This window comes from Phycodurus eques, chromosome 10, assembly GCF_024500275.1.
Source record: "Phycodurus eques isolate BA_2022a chromosome 10, UOR_Pequ_1.1, whole genome shotgun sequence".
NCBI classification, from domain to species: domain Eukaryota; kingdom Metazoa; phylum Chordata; class Actinopteri; order Syngnathiformes; family Syngnathidae; genus Phycodurus; species Phycodurus eques.
Genome location: NC_084534.1, coordinates 16764190 through 16779905, shown reverse-complemented (window position 1 = coordinate 16779905; position 15716 = coordinate 16764190).

The window sequence follows — 15716 nt, the reverse complement described above, 5'->3', positions numbered from 1 at the left end:
GCTTCCATTCTCTATAGTCACGCTAGACTCCATCTTCTAACTTTATCGTCCTATTGTGCGTCCAGCGAGTCCTAAAGAGAATCTATAAATCAGGAAGTACAATTACTAAATAACTCCAAGATGTGATCCAGGTGCAGCTGGCCCACACCTCATTACAGGTGTTACATAAAGGTGCTATATTGCACTGTGCAGCAGTCTCACCACCCATGGCGTCCAGGTGCATCGAGGGGCGCCACCAGAACCGATTGCGCAGTGATGTACCGTCAGGTTTGCACGGGCCTGATGAGATTAGCATGATAGAAAGATGCCTTGGTGAGATAAAGAGGGAGAATGAAAATAGGAAGTGAGGCGAAAAAAAAAGAAAAAAACAATGGTAGAGCGCTGCACTTTGGACGAGACGCATGTCTTTTCTATTTTTGTGTTATTTATAGAAGGGGGCATTTAATGGGGTACAAACTTCTCCCCTGCCTCATATAGTCATCGCTAAGTATTACATAATAGAATCGTGTTTGCCTGTTTGTAGTGGCTTGAGTCAGTGATTCCCAATTCCCAATTTTACTCCATCCACATATGCCATCAAGAACAATTACACACTCTTCCAGGTCTGCCAGTGCGTCATCATTATGTCAGTACTGTCTCCACTTTTTGTGCCATCCTCGTTTGGCGCGAGGCAGCATGGTGGTCGACTTGTTAGCACATCTGCCTCACAGTTTTGATGACCCGGGTTCAAATCCGGCCTCGCCAGTGCGGAGTTTGCATGTTCTCCCCGTGGCTGTGTGGCTGTGTGGGTTTTCTCCAGGTACTCCGGTTTCCTCCCACATCCCAAAAACACGCATGGTCTATGTGCCCCACGATTGGCTGGCGACCAGTTCAGAGTGTACCCCGCCTATCACTCGGAGTCAGCTGGGATTGGCTCCAGCATGCTCGCGGACCCTAGTGAGGATAAGCGGTATGGAAAATGGATGGATGGATGGGTTTGGAGTGAGATTTTTCTAATGTAAAATATGTGCCTTGGCTGTATAAAAGTTGAGAAACACTGCGTCGTCATGGTCATTTTGTCCTTGGGTCATACCAATGCTAGTTAAGTTATATTCACAATTTTTTGATTCATGCTGTAAACAAACATGCCATGGACCTATTCAAGTTTATGCGTCTAATTACAAATTAAATCAACATTTTAGGGAAAATATGTCTTTGTAGTCCGTCGCCCAAAATTTCAAGCATCAAATGTAAAATTGCATTAGCTTTTCTTTGGCTTTTTGTGACGCCAAAGGAAGGACCAACCAGCGGTTTTAAGAGAGTATGGACTTAAAGAGAGGAATGTATACAGGGGTTTGACACATTGGGAGCACTAGGACTTGTGTCACCATATGAATTGGCCACGTTAAGGGCAGGTTTTACAGTATGCATGTCTGACCCTCAACTAAGTTATATTTAAATCAGTGCAAACAAACATCAATGAAAACATAACTTCTTGGCGGAGGTATGCCCTGGCTGGGACAGTGAAATGTTGGACCGCAGAGCCATTTTGAAGGTCCAGTGTGTTCTGTTTTGTCGTGTCTCCCTCCAAAGTTTTTAATCAGCGGGCCTTTGCCAAGGCAAACAACCCAATGTGAACCCAAGTGGAGGTTGTGATGCTCATATATAGACTTGGTGAGGCTCTACAGATGCAGGGAGGACATTCTCTCCCTACATACTGTAGGGTCATAGACACACACACTGAAACTGTCCAGGAATGTTCTTTGGCAGCGTCCTTCTTCTTGGAAGAAAATATGATTTAAAAACAACAAAGAAACACACACTAAACCATAGGTGATTGTGACATACATGGAAAAGTTTTCTTTCCCCTTTCATAGCCTTCAGCACATTTGCTCTGCCTCCAGTGGTTCCTTCCGTCCTCAGTGGCTTGTTGCACGTTTTGCGACATGGGTGTTTTGTGAGAAGTGTGTTTAATTAAAACATGGCATGGTGGGAAAAGCAGAGATGTTTTGATTGATTTAAATGCTAATGAAGGCGGATGCTATGCCTACCCACGTCTGCTTGCAGAAATAGCTCATGCCAGGTTGCTAGGTTACCTCCACCTGGAAGGTAAGATGAGGCCTGGCCCACCAAAGCAGTCGGACAAAGGCGGAGAAGTGGGCCAAGCAGGAAAGAAGAGGATTAGCGATAGAGAAACGTAATGCTTAGAGGCAAAGATGCGGAATTCTCAATTTGGAAAGCATCAATTTATTCATTTTCTATGGCACTTGTCCTCTTGAGATGAGCTGGAGCCAATCCCAGCTGACTTTGGGCGAGAGGCACCATGGACTTGTCGCCAGTCAATTGCAGGGCACAAACAACTAGTCACATGCGCATACACTCTGACGAACAATTTAGTGTCTTCAATACAGCAAACGTTTTGCTAAATGAGGGAGGAAATCCACGCAAGCACAGGCAGAACATGCAAACTCTACATGGTAAGAGCAGCGTTTCGAATAGTGGCAGATGGTCATTAGAGGGTGCTTGGGCGCCCCCCCCCCCCCGCCCCCCACATATATTGAATACATATGTTGATGATAAAATGCAAATATATATGTATATCTATGTTTAGATAAGCAAAGTTAATAGTATATTAAAAGGCGCAGTCTCAGTTACGGGGTCTATTTCTGTATTTAACACACATAAGGCGCACCGTATTATTGGGCACAGGCATGGTAAAACATACGCTAGCTTAAAACATACGGTAGCATGCATGCATGCTAAAACATACGCTAGCATGCATGGACAACAAGACGGACTCGGGCCACCTCGCCTTGTTTCCGCATCTTCTTGACTTGGCGAAGCTCGATTTCATGCTTCCTCCACTTGCGAACCATGGATTTGTTGATTTTGAGTTCTCCCGCGGCTACTCGATTCCCATGTTCCTCCGCGTAACTGACAACTTGCAGTTTAAACTGTGCTTTGTAAGCGTGTCTCTTCGTAGGTGCCATTTTCGGGGGCCCTTAGCCAAACAGATGTTGTTTTGCACAATGCACAGCCCTTTAGCGTCCTCCTTCATGTGCACGCTTCCCCCCGCATGCTGTACTCAGTCACGTCCGCCTTTCCTCTATATAAGCATACTGTCGGCAGGAAATGCTCCCAGTCAGTCAAGCGGTGCGCTCATCACACAACAACATTTATAGATTTTTTAACTCTGTGCACACATAAGGCGCCCCGTCCATTTTGGAGAAAATGTAAGACTTTTAAGGGCGTCTTATGGTCGTGAAAATACGATAGTTAATTTTGCGTAAAGTTGTTTCGTTCATCTCTGTTGTCTGAGGGTTAAGGTTAGGGTTTCAAACCCAGAACCTCAAAACTGTGGCAGACATCCTACACCGTGCTGCAAAAAAAAAAACACTTTATCAGGCAATTAATCATATTTGGTTAATTAAGTGAATGTTTGAGATGATAAAACCAGCTAATTAATACTAAAATTAGTTATAAAAATGTATCAGAAAGTACAATTCAGTTCAAATTCAAACATATATTGCACATGTACAAGGAGAATATGTGTTCATATTTTTTTTTTCATTAATTTTGGGGTCTTATAACATTAAACACAGTATAATGCATTATAACGAAATTTAATCACAATTCAAACATTATGAAAAATGTTACAAACTGTTTTTTTTTTTTAAATGTTGCAATGTATTTCATTACATTTACATGTTCATACTATGAATTATTTTAAATATTTGAGTGACAGGCTGCTCGTTAACATTTGCCCAGAATGCATTACGAGGATTTAAAAACAGAGATTGCGTGTGAACTTGATGCAAATGGATGAGATTAAAAAAATGTCTAATATTAGAGCATATTGCAGATAGCTTCATTTCCATGCATTGCTTGCAGTGTGGGGGGTCCCAGCCCTGGCACACTTCCTTTGACCTGAGGGTTATCACCATGGTAATCCCGGCTTTACAGCCCATGTGAGGGATGATTGAAGCTACCGGCTTGATATACCTGCACTTTCTGAAGCAGCTGCTCCGTCCTGCATGGTGGTCGATGAGAACTGTTATTGGTCTCCTGGAAATGACTGGTAAATGTGTGTTTCTTAATGGCAAATTGATTAAAAATGCGGGGTGTACGCACAAATACCAGTTTAGGAATGCATGTTCTTCTCATGGGAAGTGAACCCCTTAGGTCTTCGCAATGCAAACAAGGAAGTATTGAAGAATGCATCCTTGTTCCTGCATGTGCACATGCCCAACATGTGTTTTTCTGCACCCACCCTGCACTCGGCACAAAGCCTGTTTGAGTTGAGTCCAGGGTCACTAGGCTTTCTCTTGACACTTTTATACACTCAACAGATGAGCGTCTGCTCGCACGGCGACACATAGACGATAACTTCCTCCCCTTGAGTGTTTAAAAGAGAGTGTGAGTGTGTGTGTGTCGCATGCTGTATTTACGTTTGGGCCCCCGCTAGTCCGTCTCACTGGGACTGCTCGGGCACAGCGTGGCTGGCATGGACCTCCTCCATCCAGGCATGGCTCCCGTGTGTTGACATTTGTAAAGCCAAATAGTGAAACATGAACCCTGAGTGAGGAGAATCAAGGGAGAAAATATGTACTTGTAAAACTGCACAAATAATGAAGGAAACAGGATTCAACTCCAGAGGGAGATGAGCTCGCAGGCTGCTATCTCCCTGAAGGCCTTCCTCTGCTTGCGTGCACAGGCTGCTCTCAGTCGGATTTTGGCTTAAATCATGTGTTGGAGGAAATCTGTTTCCAATATGAGAGCTTCCTGTGAATGCAAGAAACGGCCCTCCGCTCGAAGCATGCAAGGCATCGCTGTGCAGTTACTGCGCCTCCTTTTCCCTCCCTTTCTACTGGTGAGACTGCAGAACCATTAGGAACCCACCACTACGTTTTACTCAGCAACATGGTCTGCAGATGAAATTAGTAAACTTTCTGCTAAAGTTGGGGGGGGGGGAAAGTTGTGGAAGATTTGTCCAACCACATCGTTTGTCCAACCACATCGTGGTTAGCAGTAGTTTCTGCAACCAGCAGCATGAGCTCTGACAAGAACAGGGCAGTAAAATGTGAAAAGCTAACAACCAACTCCTGTCGGAACATAAAAAAATGTAGATAGAATGTAAGATTTGTGATGTTTCTTTGTGACTCAAACAGCGAAAAGCAAATTATTTTGTCTGCTTTATCACAGTTGTGTATTTCTGCCATCCCACAAACCTCTCGTCCTTTGCCTGGCAAAAAGGAACTCAACTGTCTCTCACTGGCATACATACAATATAAACTGTATTTTGAGAACGTTAGTCTTTTTGAAAACACAGCAATGCACTCACAGCTTCATGTTTGAAGTCGGTTCACATTTACAACTGAAATGTGTGCAGTAAAATAGAAACACAGGCAGGAAAGAGAGGAAGGGAACGTTGTCCAAACATGACCAGCTCAGTACTCCCCTGGAAGCGGCTGCCTGATCCGCTGCTGATCCAAACCAACATTGCGCCGCTGTATCCCGAATCCCGGTTGAGATTTAAAAAGCAGCAGCTGTAACACAATATTTCCCAGGGGAGGCACTTTCCTCGTACCCACCGCATACCACAACATCCTCAGCCGAGGGATGTGACAGGCCGCACTTTAAATCAGCCGATCCGATACTTACACTCTCTAATTTGCTTCACTGGCCAGGATTTGCCTTCTGACGTTGAGGTCGGATAATTTGACCGTTTTACATTCTGAATAAGATTAGACAATATACGACACTTTTATCGTTTTCCCTGTGTTCCCGATGTGTTATGCTTTGACGGTTATTATAGGAGCTTACAGTCGTAGGCAGATTTCAAATGCTGGTACTCCTGATTAGTTCAACAAATCTTTGCCATCAGGCCACAACTGGCTGACGCCTTACCTCAAATATTAGATGATCTACTAGGGAGGAATTGGAGGAGTGAAGTGGGGTGGGTTTGGGGGGCCAGGGGGGTTCTCTGTCTGGGCTCAACAAGCATCAGGACAGTCCTTTCCAAACAATGCTCACATTTTCTCAACAATGGTCGCTTTTATGTATCCTTTATAACATACAGCACTTTGTAAGGCAGTTAACCTTTTGAGTCAGGGCCCCCGGGGGCCCGCAGGACCTGCCTTCATCTGGCCCCCACATTCAAATGCATTCACTGTCTCACTAATGGAAGGCATCACGTTTGCCATTGTCTCTTCTCTGAGTCTTAATGAGTAAATATGGCCCAGTTCGGACCAAGGCACTCACAGGCCACTTCATTAGGTACACCTGCTTGAGCTCGTCTGCGTTTACGAGGGTTAAAATGCTCAGCATTGATTTGGCAGGCTGTGCATTTGGTAGATGGGCCTTAATACACCGCTATCACGTCGCAGTTATAGAAACCTTGACAAACGCAACAAAAAATAAATAAAATGCATCACACTCTCCATGCAGTGATGCTGATTATTAAATGTGTTAATCTGTGCCGACCGCTACAGATGTGTTTCCCACCAATCAGAGAGAGGACAAATGCAGACGTTGTGGGACAGCTCTGAGGTGAATCTGAAATCTTGTTGGTTAAAGAAACAGCCCCATTGCTAGTTTAAGTTAAATTAGCCAGCGAACCTCATTCTGAAGGCCCTGGGCAAATTAGATTCACATGGCAACACAGAGAGGTTAAAATCTGATTGGGGAAAAAAAAAATCAAACATCCACTGGAAGCTGTGCAGCCAAAAGAAATTAAGACAATGGTCTGTTCGGAATAAATTACAATTAACTACAAAGACACACGTGAATATGATCAAGAAAGCTTGTTCAGAGGAAGGTACATGCACACTAATGCCTCAGACGTCTGTTATGCTTTTATTTTTACGGTGGTGGTGGAGAAAATACCTTTAGGCCACCGTCATCATTCATTCATTCGTTTGTGGTCTGCTGTCCTTTGCGGCTGCACTGTGTCCATCGGAATTGTTTATATGCTGCGCAGTATGGTTCCATTTCCATGTTGACTTGTTTGAAACCGAGAGATCAAGGTTACGCTAGGTGATTTTAAAGGCATGTTATATTGCCAGGGTGTAAACCTAGAGTCTTGTTTGAGTGCAATGGCCCCGTTAAGACTGTTGCTTTCCTCCTTGCCTCATTAGGCCCGTGGAGATCAGCCAGGTGTGAACACTATGGGAGCGGGAGCGGGAGCGGTCACTGCTGTGGTGTGCTGCGTGGAATAACTTGACACGCAGTGGAAGGCGAGCGTGGACGTGCTTGATCACTCGCTATGAGGACCGATTTACATTCGGCTACTGTCATTGCCATAAAACGTGCTGCGAGTGGAGAGATTTCAGCATTCAACATATGGAAAAATGAGCTCTCGGGAGACTGTCAACCGTTCACTTTTTCCATCAGAGCTGAGATTTTCCATACACGTGTGTGTGTGTGTGTGTGTGTGTGTGTGTAACAGGAATCCTCATGATCATTCCTATTCACACAGGTCATGCGGCCATCTGGATGCTGCTCTGAACACATTAGGTTAGGCAGTGTGGAGTAACAAAATACAGCAGCAGATGAGGAGCTTTTAGAAGGAGTGATCATTTGTCTGATTCAGGTATAAGGAAGAGAAACCTAACGCGCACACATCGGTGTATCGTGTGACCTAAATTATTCAGGGTTTTTGACTTTTCGAAAGCATCCCACCTTCAGTCTTATGGAAAGCCATTTGAAAATGTATTTAATAACTTCCATATCCATCTTAAATTCTATATTGTACTAGTATACGTTTTGTCAGGCCACCGTGGACAAAACAGCATGATTGTGAGACAACGATGGGATTAGCAAAGATGAAAGGCCGTGGATTGGCGTGGATGCCTGGAGAAATGTTAAAATTGTCAAAACATTGGCCACGGCAGTCATGGTGCGGATGAGTAAAATAAGGGTGAATTCAACTACCTCGGCAGCACGTAATAGTAGTGAGCCGGGAAACATTTGTATTCACACTCGCTGCCTACCGACATCGATACTGTGGCAAACCTGTTTATAAAGCTTAATGTTGAATGTGTGTGTGTGTGTGTGTGAGAGAGAGAGAGAGAGAGAGAGAGAGAGAGAGAGAGAGAGACGCCTGCGCAGGTGAAGTGTGTAGGTGAATAACGGGCTCTTTTGCATGTTTTGCTATTAGAGACAAATCAGTGAATTAGTTGACAGTAAACTCTTGGTATCAAACATTTATTGAGCAGCACTATACATGCGCTCCCCCGTGCGCTGATGCCGACTCTGGAGACGGAAACGTGAGGGATCACATCAGAACGTGACACGCCAGGAGAAAACTTATTGGCATCTATGGCAAACCCATGGCCGAAACATAGCGTTCCCTTGAGCCTCCTGGGTCAGTAGGCCGGTTCTCCCAGGGCACATCACTGATACCATGATAGCGATAGTGAGAAAACTTACCAAGACTTGGATATGGAGGGGAAAAAAATGGCCAAAATCCCATGACGCACAAAGTTAATGGCAAATGGGGCTGCCATGGCCGCTCCGAACAACGTGGAAGTGTAGCCTTAGACAAGTTTAGCACCCTAGTAGAACAAATGTGTCTTCATAGTTCTGTTTCCCCCCCCACTACTACTACTCCTTCCACTACTGGATGACATTTCTGCAAACTAGTATGACAACTTTAATATACTAGTAGGACAACGACTTGTGAGGCAAAACTTTGCACTAGTTGACATCTTAGCACTACGAGTACCAGCCTACTAATGAAATGCGAGATGATAACTAGTAGAATTTGATGTCACTCACAGTACTAGTAGCACACAGTTGTCAACTTGTGCAGTTATGCCTCAATAGTAACGTAGTTGTCCAACTACAATCCCAAAGTTGTCCTACTAGTGAGAACAAAAAGTATATTAGTACATAGACAATAAGCTGGATATCAAGAGTATCAAACAGACAGAGCTGTATGGAAAGGATGCTACTAGTGTGTGACACATGCCTACTAATTGGGACTAGTAGTGTTAGTAGTACATCACAGTTTTCTGTGAGGTTTAATTGCATACTAGTAGGACAAAAGTGGCAATAGTAGCAAAAAACAAACTGTATTTGTAAAACAATTGTGTGCTGAGTTGTCTTAATAGTGAGGACAAAAAGTGAAGTAGCACATGGACCTTAAGGTAGATATCAAGGATCACAATTAAATGCTCACACGGCTTTCCATACAGTCTTGCCTGACACTGATGGCTGCCGATGCGAGGAGGGTGTTGATTGACGGCTAATGAAAACCAGGTGAGTATCAATCAAGCGAGCCGGTCCCGACACAAGGTCATCAGGCCTTGGCCGAAGAGGTCGCCCCCACCTCAGGGGGGCCGATGGGGGCAGACAGGGCTGAAACTCCAGGAGTCGGTTTCCAATTAAGTCACAGCGCCACGTGTCCGAAGGATATAAGAACAATCGTCTGCTCTTTCCTCACATCAAACTCCTCATCCATCTTTTCTTATGAAGCTCGGAGGAATCAAAGAAGCATCGTGTCTCTAACAATCGTGATCGACTGACTCGCTCACCCTCACTTTTTCCACATCTATCAATCACTCTTTTATCAGCCGGGGATACTCTTTATCTGTGAACCAAAATACACACTCTCATAATTTTTTGTCTTTCAGCCCATTTAACGGCAATGCAATCTGATACAATAACGACTCTATGTTTTTTTTCTGGTCTTTCCTGGGCAGTGGCCAATGTTGGGAAGATTACGTTGATATTGTAGTTGGTTACAATTACAAGTTACCCTTTTGAAAATGTAATCGTATTATGACTACTTCAATTACTGTCTCAAAGTAATGTAACTAATTACATTTTGATTACATTTTGGTTATTTCATTTTGAAGGAATGCATGAACAGGACCCTTGAATGTTTCCTCTAAAAAAAGAAAAATCTTGGATCATTATTTTGGAAATAATCACATACTTATTCATTACACAAATAAAAAACGGGTAAAAAAACTGTAATAAAGAAGTGTTTGTTGTATTACACATGTGTATATAATATAATATACATATACATACATTCTACATACATGTGGAACACCACCATACCATACCATATTGACCTAATGACAAATCTGTACAATATAGACAATAATGCTTCTTATATAGAAAGACTGTTCATATGTCAATGTTTTTTTTATTATGTGTTCCGAAGTGTAACTATGAGTCTACGTTGTCAAACTCTCAGAAGAACGAATTGGTTACACCACAAGGTGGTGCTTCAAGGTCATATTTGAAAATATATGTCGTGTTGAAGACTGCAGCACAGTGGCACATGACGAGAGAGAGCCAATCACAACCGTCGGCTTTAAAAGGAGGAAGTGTTATGGGGAAAAAAAACAAATCTGGGCTTTTACAGCTCATTTTCAAATTTAACTAAAATTGTAATCATGGAAATTTGTAAAAGCCACTTTAACTACACGTTTTCTTCCATTAATGTAATGAATTACAAAGACATAAATTCTGTCATTAAATTACATAATTACTAATTACTAATTACATAGATACTCCACAACACCGGCAGTAGCGTCGTGCAATGGCACAAAATTTCAACAGTAGAAAGAAAATTGAAGTTACAATGGTTGTCAATGCATCCATTTTATATGCAGCTTGTCCTTATTAGGGTCGCGGGTGGGCTGGAGCGTATCCCAGCTGACTTTTAGCAAGAGGCGGACCATCGGCTGGTTGCCAGTCAATCGCAGGGCATATATAAAGTAAATTGATAACTGTTCACACTCACATATAAAGCTAAGGACAGTTTAGACTCTTAATGAACCCAACAGGCATGTTTTAAGCACGTGGGAGGAAACCGGACTACCCGAAGAAGATCCACGCAAGCACAGGGAGAACAAGCAAAATCCACGCAGGAGGGCTTGAGCTGAGATTTGAACCAAGAACCTTTCAACTATTAGGCAGATGTGCTAACTGCTATAACAAGGTGCCACCAACTAATAGGAATAATAATAATAATAATAATAAATCAGAGTTGGACTGGGTATCTAGCCTCGGTCACCTTGTTTGAAGCAATGAGTCCAATTGAAAAAAAATATGTTCAGCATCGCATTCCATAAAAACAAGCAGACATGACAGTTATTTGGGACTTTCCCCCCCACAAGGCTTCTGACAATATTAAAGCATTGCCTTGGCAGAACTCGTAGTTTTATAGATGTCAAATTCACTCACACGGTTTTGATTTCAAGTATCACTCAGAGTCTGTGCAGTAAAAATAAATTTATGACTCATTTAGCAATACAGCATGTTTATTTTCATCGTTGTAGTGTTTGGAAATGTGGACCTGAACTGCATCACATTGAGGAGGATTATTATTTTCTTTAGTGTATTTGGCAAGAATAAAATAATAGAAACGTCTTTCAGTATGATATAGTACACAGAGTGTAGTTCTCCAGATCTGAAAGTGACAGTCACAAAATATATATATATTTCTTAATGAATACTTTTGTGACAATTAAAGGAAGGCAGGACAATTAAAACCGGTTGACCTGGTTGATTATGATCTTTGTTGGATCCTGCTTTTGTATTGGATCTCATTAGATTGTGGGGGAGTCCCCAATGATGTACTGTATCGAGTGGAATTTTCCAGAAATTAAACATTTCAGCAAGGACTGTTTCTTAACTTTGGGATATAAAGAGAAAGAAGTAGGTTTAATTATCCTAATGGAATTTAACTGACTTTAATGGAAGTGCCAAATAAATCTTTTTAACAACTGCAAAGTCTTTGGCCACCTTACCACTCCTAGAGAAGGAACATATGGTGACTCTGCTGCGTTCGTATTAATCATTAAAGTGTTGATAATTCAGTGTTGACCTCAATGTTGAACCCAGAGACCCAAACGCCAGAATTGGCTCCAGAGATGGTGGCTGGAGAAGTCTTGCATGCGTACGTGTGTGTGCGAGTGTGTGTGTGTGTGTGTGTGTGTGTGTGTTTGTGTTTGTGCCTGTGCGTACACGTGTTTATGTGTGTGTGAGACTGGAAGCACCGCAGAGAAATGAAACCGTTTGTCATCTCTGCCGTGCAGCAGACAGCCAGGCAGACCTCTTTCAGGGTGTGACGGCGAGGAGATGTGCAGGATGGAGGAGTGAGCGAGATGTGCACGAGGAGTTGAAGCACGGTTTCCTGTGTGTACTGCACTTCCTGTGTGTTTCGAGCCAGGGCCTGTTTCCTGTGCGTGATGGGTGCCAGGCCCCCGCAACCCGACACATAGACAACACACACCAATGTGAGGAACAGACCAGGCAGATGGCACAAACATCAGGACATTTTCACTGGTTTCTATATACACACTCATATCCATGTTACACTTCACAGGCGCAACTCTTTTTCCACTTCTTTCTTTTTTGTGTGCAAAAGACCCCTGTCAGCTTCAGACACGTCAGATCTATCTGGTGCGCTAACACTATATGGATACAAGTCCTCAGACATCTCTATAAATTAGTCAGGTGATTACTGTGCCCCAGCGCACAACGCAGGTTCCATGGGATGCTTGGATGAGTTTAGTGTGGAAAACGAAGAAGAAGAATGCAAGCCCATCAAATACTTTTTTGGGATGAACACGAACCGAGATTGTAAGCATCAGTAACATCCGATGTCACAAATGTCTGTCTAAATTAGTGATTCCCAATCACTGTGCTGTGAGAGATCATAAGGTGTGACGCTGGAAATGATCCAGTTTCACTGAATTTGTCGGAAAATTATTTCCTCGAAATAATGTATCTTTGTTCACCTATCTATGCCTGCAACGTATAGGGACAGGCAGAACATTGAAATGCTTTTCTACTGTATGGCAGAAGGTACAATTAACCTGTGTAACCACCTGTTGTCGTCCATACAACAAAATAAAAGCTTTGTGTTCAACTAAATGGCCCATATTTCGGACTGAATAAGTAAATTTGCGAGAAAATTGTCATAATTATTTCAGTATGTATACATTTTTGTTTGGTGGTGACACTTTTGTAATTCAAAATATTTGCCATGGCCCACTAAAGGTTGAGAAACACAGTTCTAGATTTAACAGAATCATTCCCAAAAACACACTCCGTCTTCTAAAAAAGAAGAGTGGACGACTTTAAAGCCGCAAAAGTGACTTGGTCCTTTCAAATCATACTCTAATATTACATTCACCTGTATAGCATATTTGGGTATGAGGCTGTGTTTCTTGTTTATTATTATTATTGAAAGAATTAACATCACACAGTATATGCCAGTAGGGTGAAATAATAACAAAACCATAATATTAAATGCATTACAAAACGAAAATAAACAAAATTCTCAAAAAATGAAACTAGTTCGGAGTACAGTATTTATAAAAAAAAAAAAAAAAAGAAAAAAAGAAACGAAATGGCATGGTAATGTGATCCATACTGATAATTGATCATTTCCAATGCCAAGACCTGACAATCTGTCATGGCACACTATGTTGTTCCACGGCACAGTGGTTTCTAATTACTGTACTACATGTTATGTGTCTAATTGTAGTACTGGGGGTGAGCTTGTGTCCTTCAGTGTTTTGTGATCTAGCACGAAAACGTTGGTCATATTGTGTTAGTGCACATGTGCTTGGACAAGTGTTTGTGTCCGCATGTGAGGGTTAGTGCAGGAGCGTGAGAGGGTGACAAAAAGTCACTCAAGAAAACAGAGCATGTTTGCCAAGTAAGCAGAGCGGATTTAGACTCACAAGCTAGACAAACAAGAGCAGATGGAAGGCCACGCTTAGAGAGAAAGGGAGGAAGGAATACACTGAACATGACAGAGTTCAGACAAGTATGGACAGACACACTGAAACTGTGACGCAGCAAGTGGCTCCACCTGGAATTCCCAAACTCTGTGAGGAGTGTCTGCACATGTACAAAACGAGTTATGCTTTGTAATTTAACAGACATCACTTAGCGATACCGCCGCAGGGCCTCCCTCCAAGCATACAGTACTAGTACGTTATTGTTGATGCACTGTCACACTGATATTGACTTGCAATCTTAAAAGGGCTTTCTGTACTCCGTAATCAGATCATATACATATACTTTCCAAATCCAAATGACCATTCGCACTGCACACATTCAGCCGTGGTCACCAATCGATGTACTGTATATCTTCTCTCCAGCACTGTCCACCGGATGGAGAAGAGCTTCCATTGAAGGAAATGTCCATCATGTTGAGTCCATGTATCCAGTTCATACAGCCCATTCAACAGACGTGAAAGGCCTGCATGCAGGGCTTCTTTGAAATTATGTACTGAAAAGACCAGGCTGGAGTCCATTCAGTGCATCCTCGAAGACAGAATAGAGCTCTCATCCTTGATGTGAAAAGCCTTTCGTATTTGGTGCATTTCTTTCTATAGAGCTTTATTTATCAGCGTATTGAAAGACGCACATCTCAATGTCTATTTATTTCCTCTTCCTTTTCACTGATAAAAGCGCAGCGGCAGCTCGGTTATCAGTTGTATGTTTAAGCGCTATAAACATGCGGCATAATGATGCATTAATAACCCAGACTGGGAGGGCAAGGGCAAGCCATTAAGCTCCATTTATTTGTCGTGTCACAAACTGACAGGTCTGAACATGGAGGTGGAAACTGGGTGAAAGCATCAAGGCTGGAAAGTGAAAACACTGCAAATGTATGTGGTAGTGTTTCAACAGTGGAAAACATTTGGTGCTATTTACTACTGAGTAAAAATAAACTAAACTCCACCAAATATTGATATTATTCACCTTAATGACTGATCCATTGAAATCATTTTAAGTATCTGTGAATCTGATATCAAACACACACACAAAAAAAAGTATTTGTCCGATGAGATTAGTTTCCTTTTTTTTTTTTGCATTCAAAAGGTCATGGGACTGAGCTTTTCCAATGAGTTACCAAAAATGTGTCATTCCCTTTAAGAAGCTTAATCCCCACAGACTAAACTAATCTTTGACATCTATAGACCCCTGTTTAGTAATTCTTATATTTCTTTGTACGAATCTTTAAATTATTTGAACAGTCATTGATATGATGGTACGATTGCAAAAGGTTGAGCCTGTGCCCCTGTGTAATAACTTAACACCAAACCAAACATTTGCTGCCATTTAAAAAAAAAAAAAAAAAAAATTAATAAAAAAAAAACACATCTAAAATTCTTAACTCAGATGGTGGCAACATTGTCGTGTGGCTCCCTCTGCTGGTGAAGATGTACAGCTCAAAGGAGAAATCAAACAAGTTTGGGTATTTTCTTTGTATTTATAGTGTATGATCTCATTTTTAGTAGTTAACCAATACCAAGTACCGTGGATATGAAAAGTCTACACACCCCTCTTCAAATGCCAGATTTTTGTGATGTGAAAAAATAATATGAGAACAAGATCAATCGTTTCAGAACGTTTTCCACCTTTAATGTGAGCTACAAACTGTACAACTCAACTGAAAAAAAAAAATTTGAGAGGGAAAGTGAAAATAAACTATGAATATAATGCGGCTGCACAAGTGCGCACACCCTCTTATAATTTCAATGTGGCTGTGTTCACAATTCCGTGACCAACCCGGAAAACAGGTCGGCGGACTTCCTGTGTTTTGCTACGATAAGTAGCAAAACACATGTATATAATGCATTCATACAAATGTGTATGCAAACACGAACGAAGCGACAATCTTTGGTAGCTCTCGAAGACATCTTGTGTAAAACAAAAGACATTGTAGACGTTTAAAGTTTCTACGGATGCTTTGT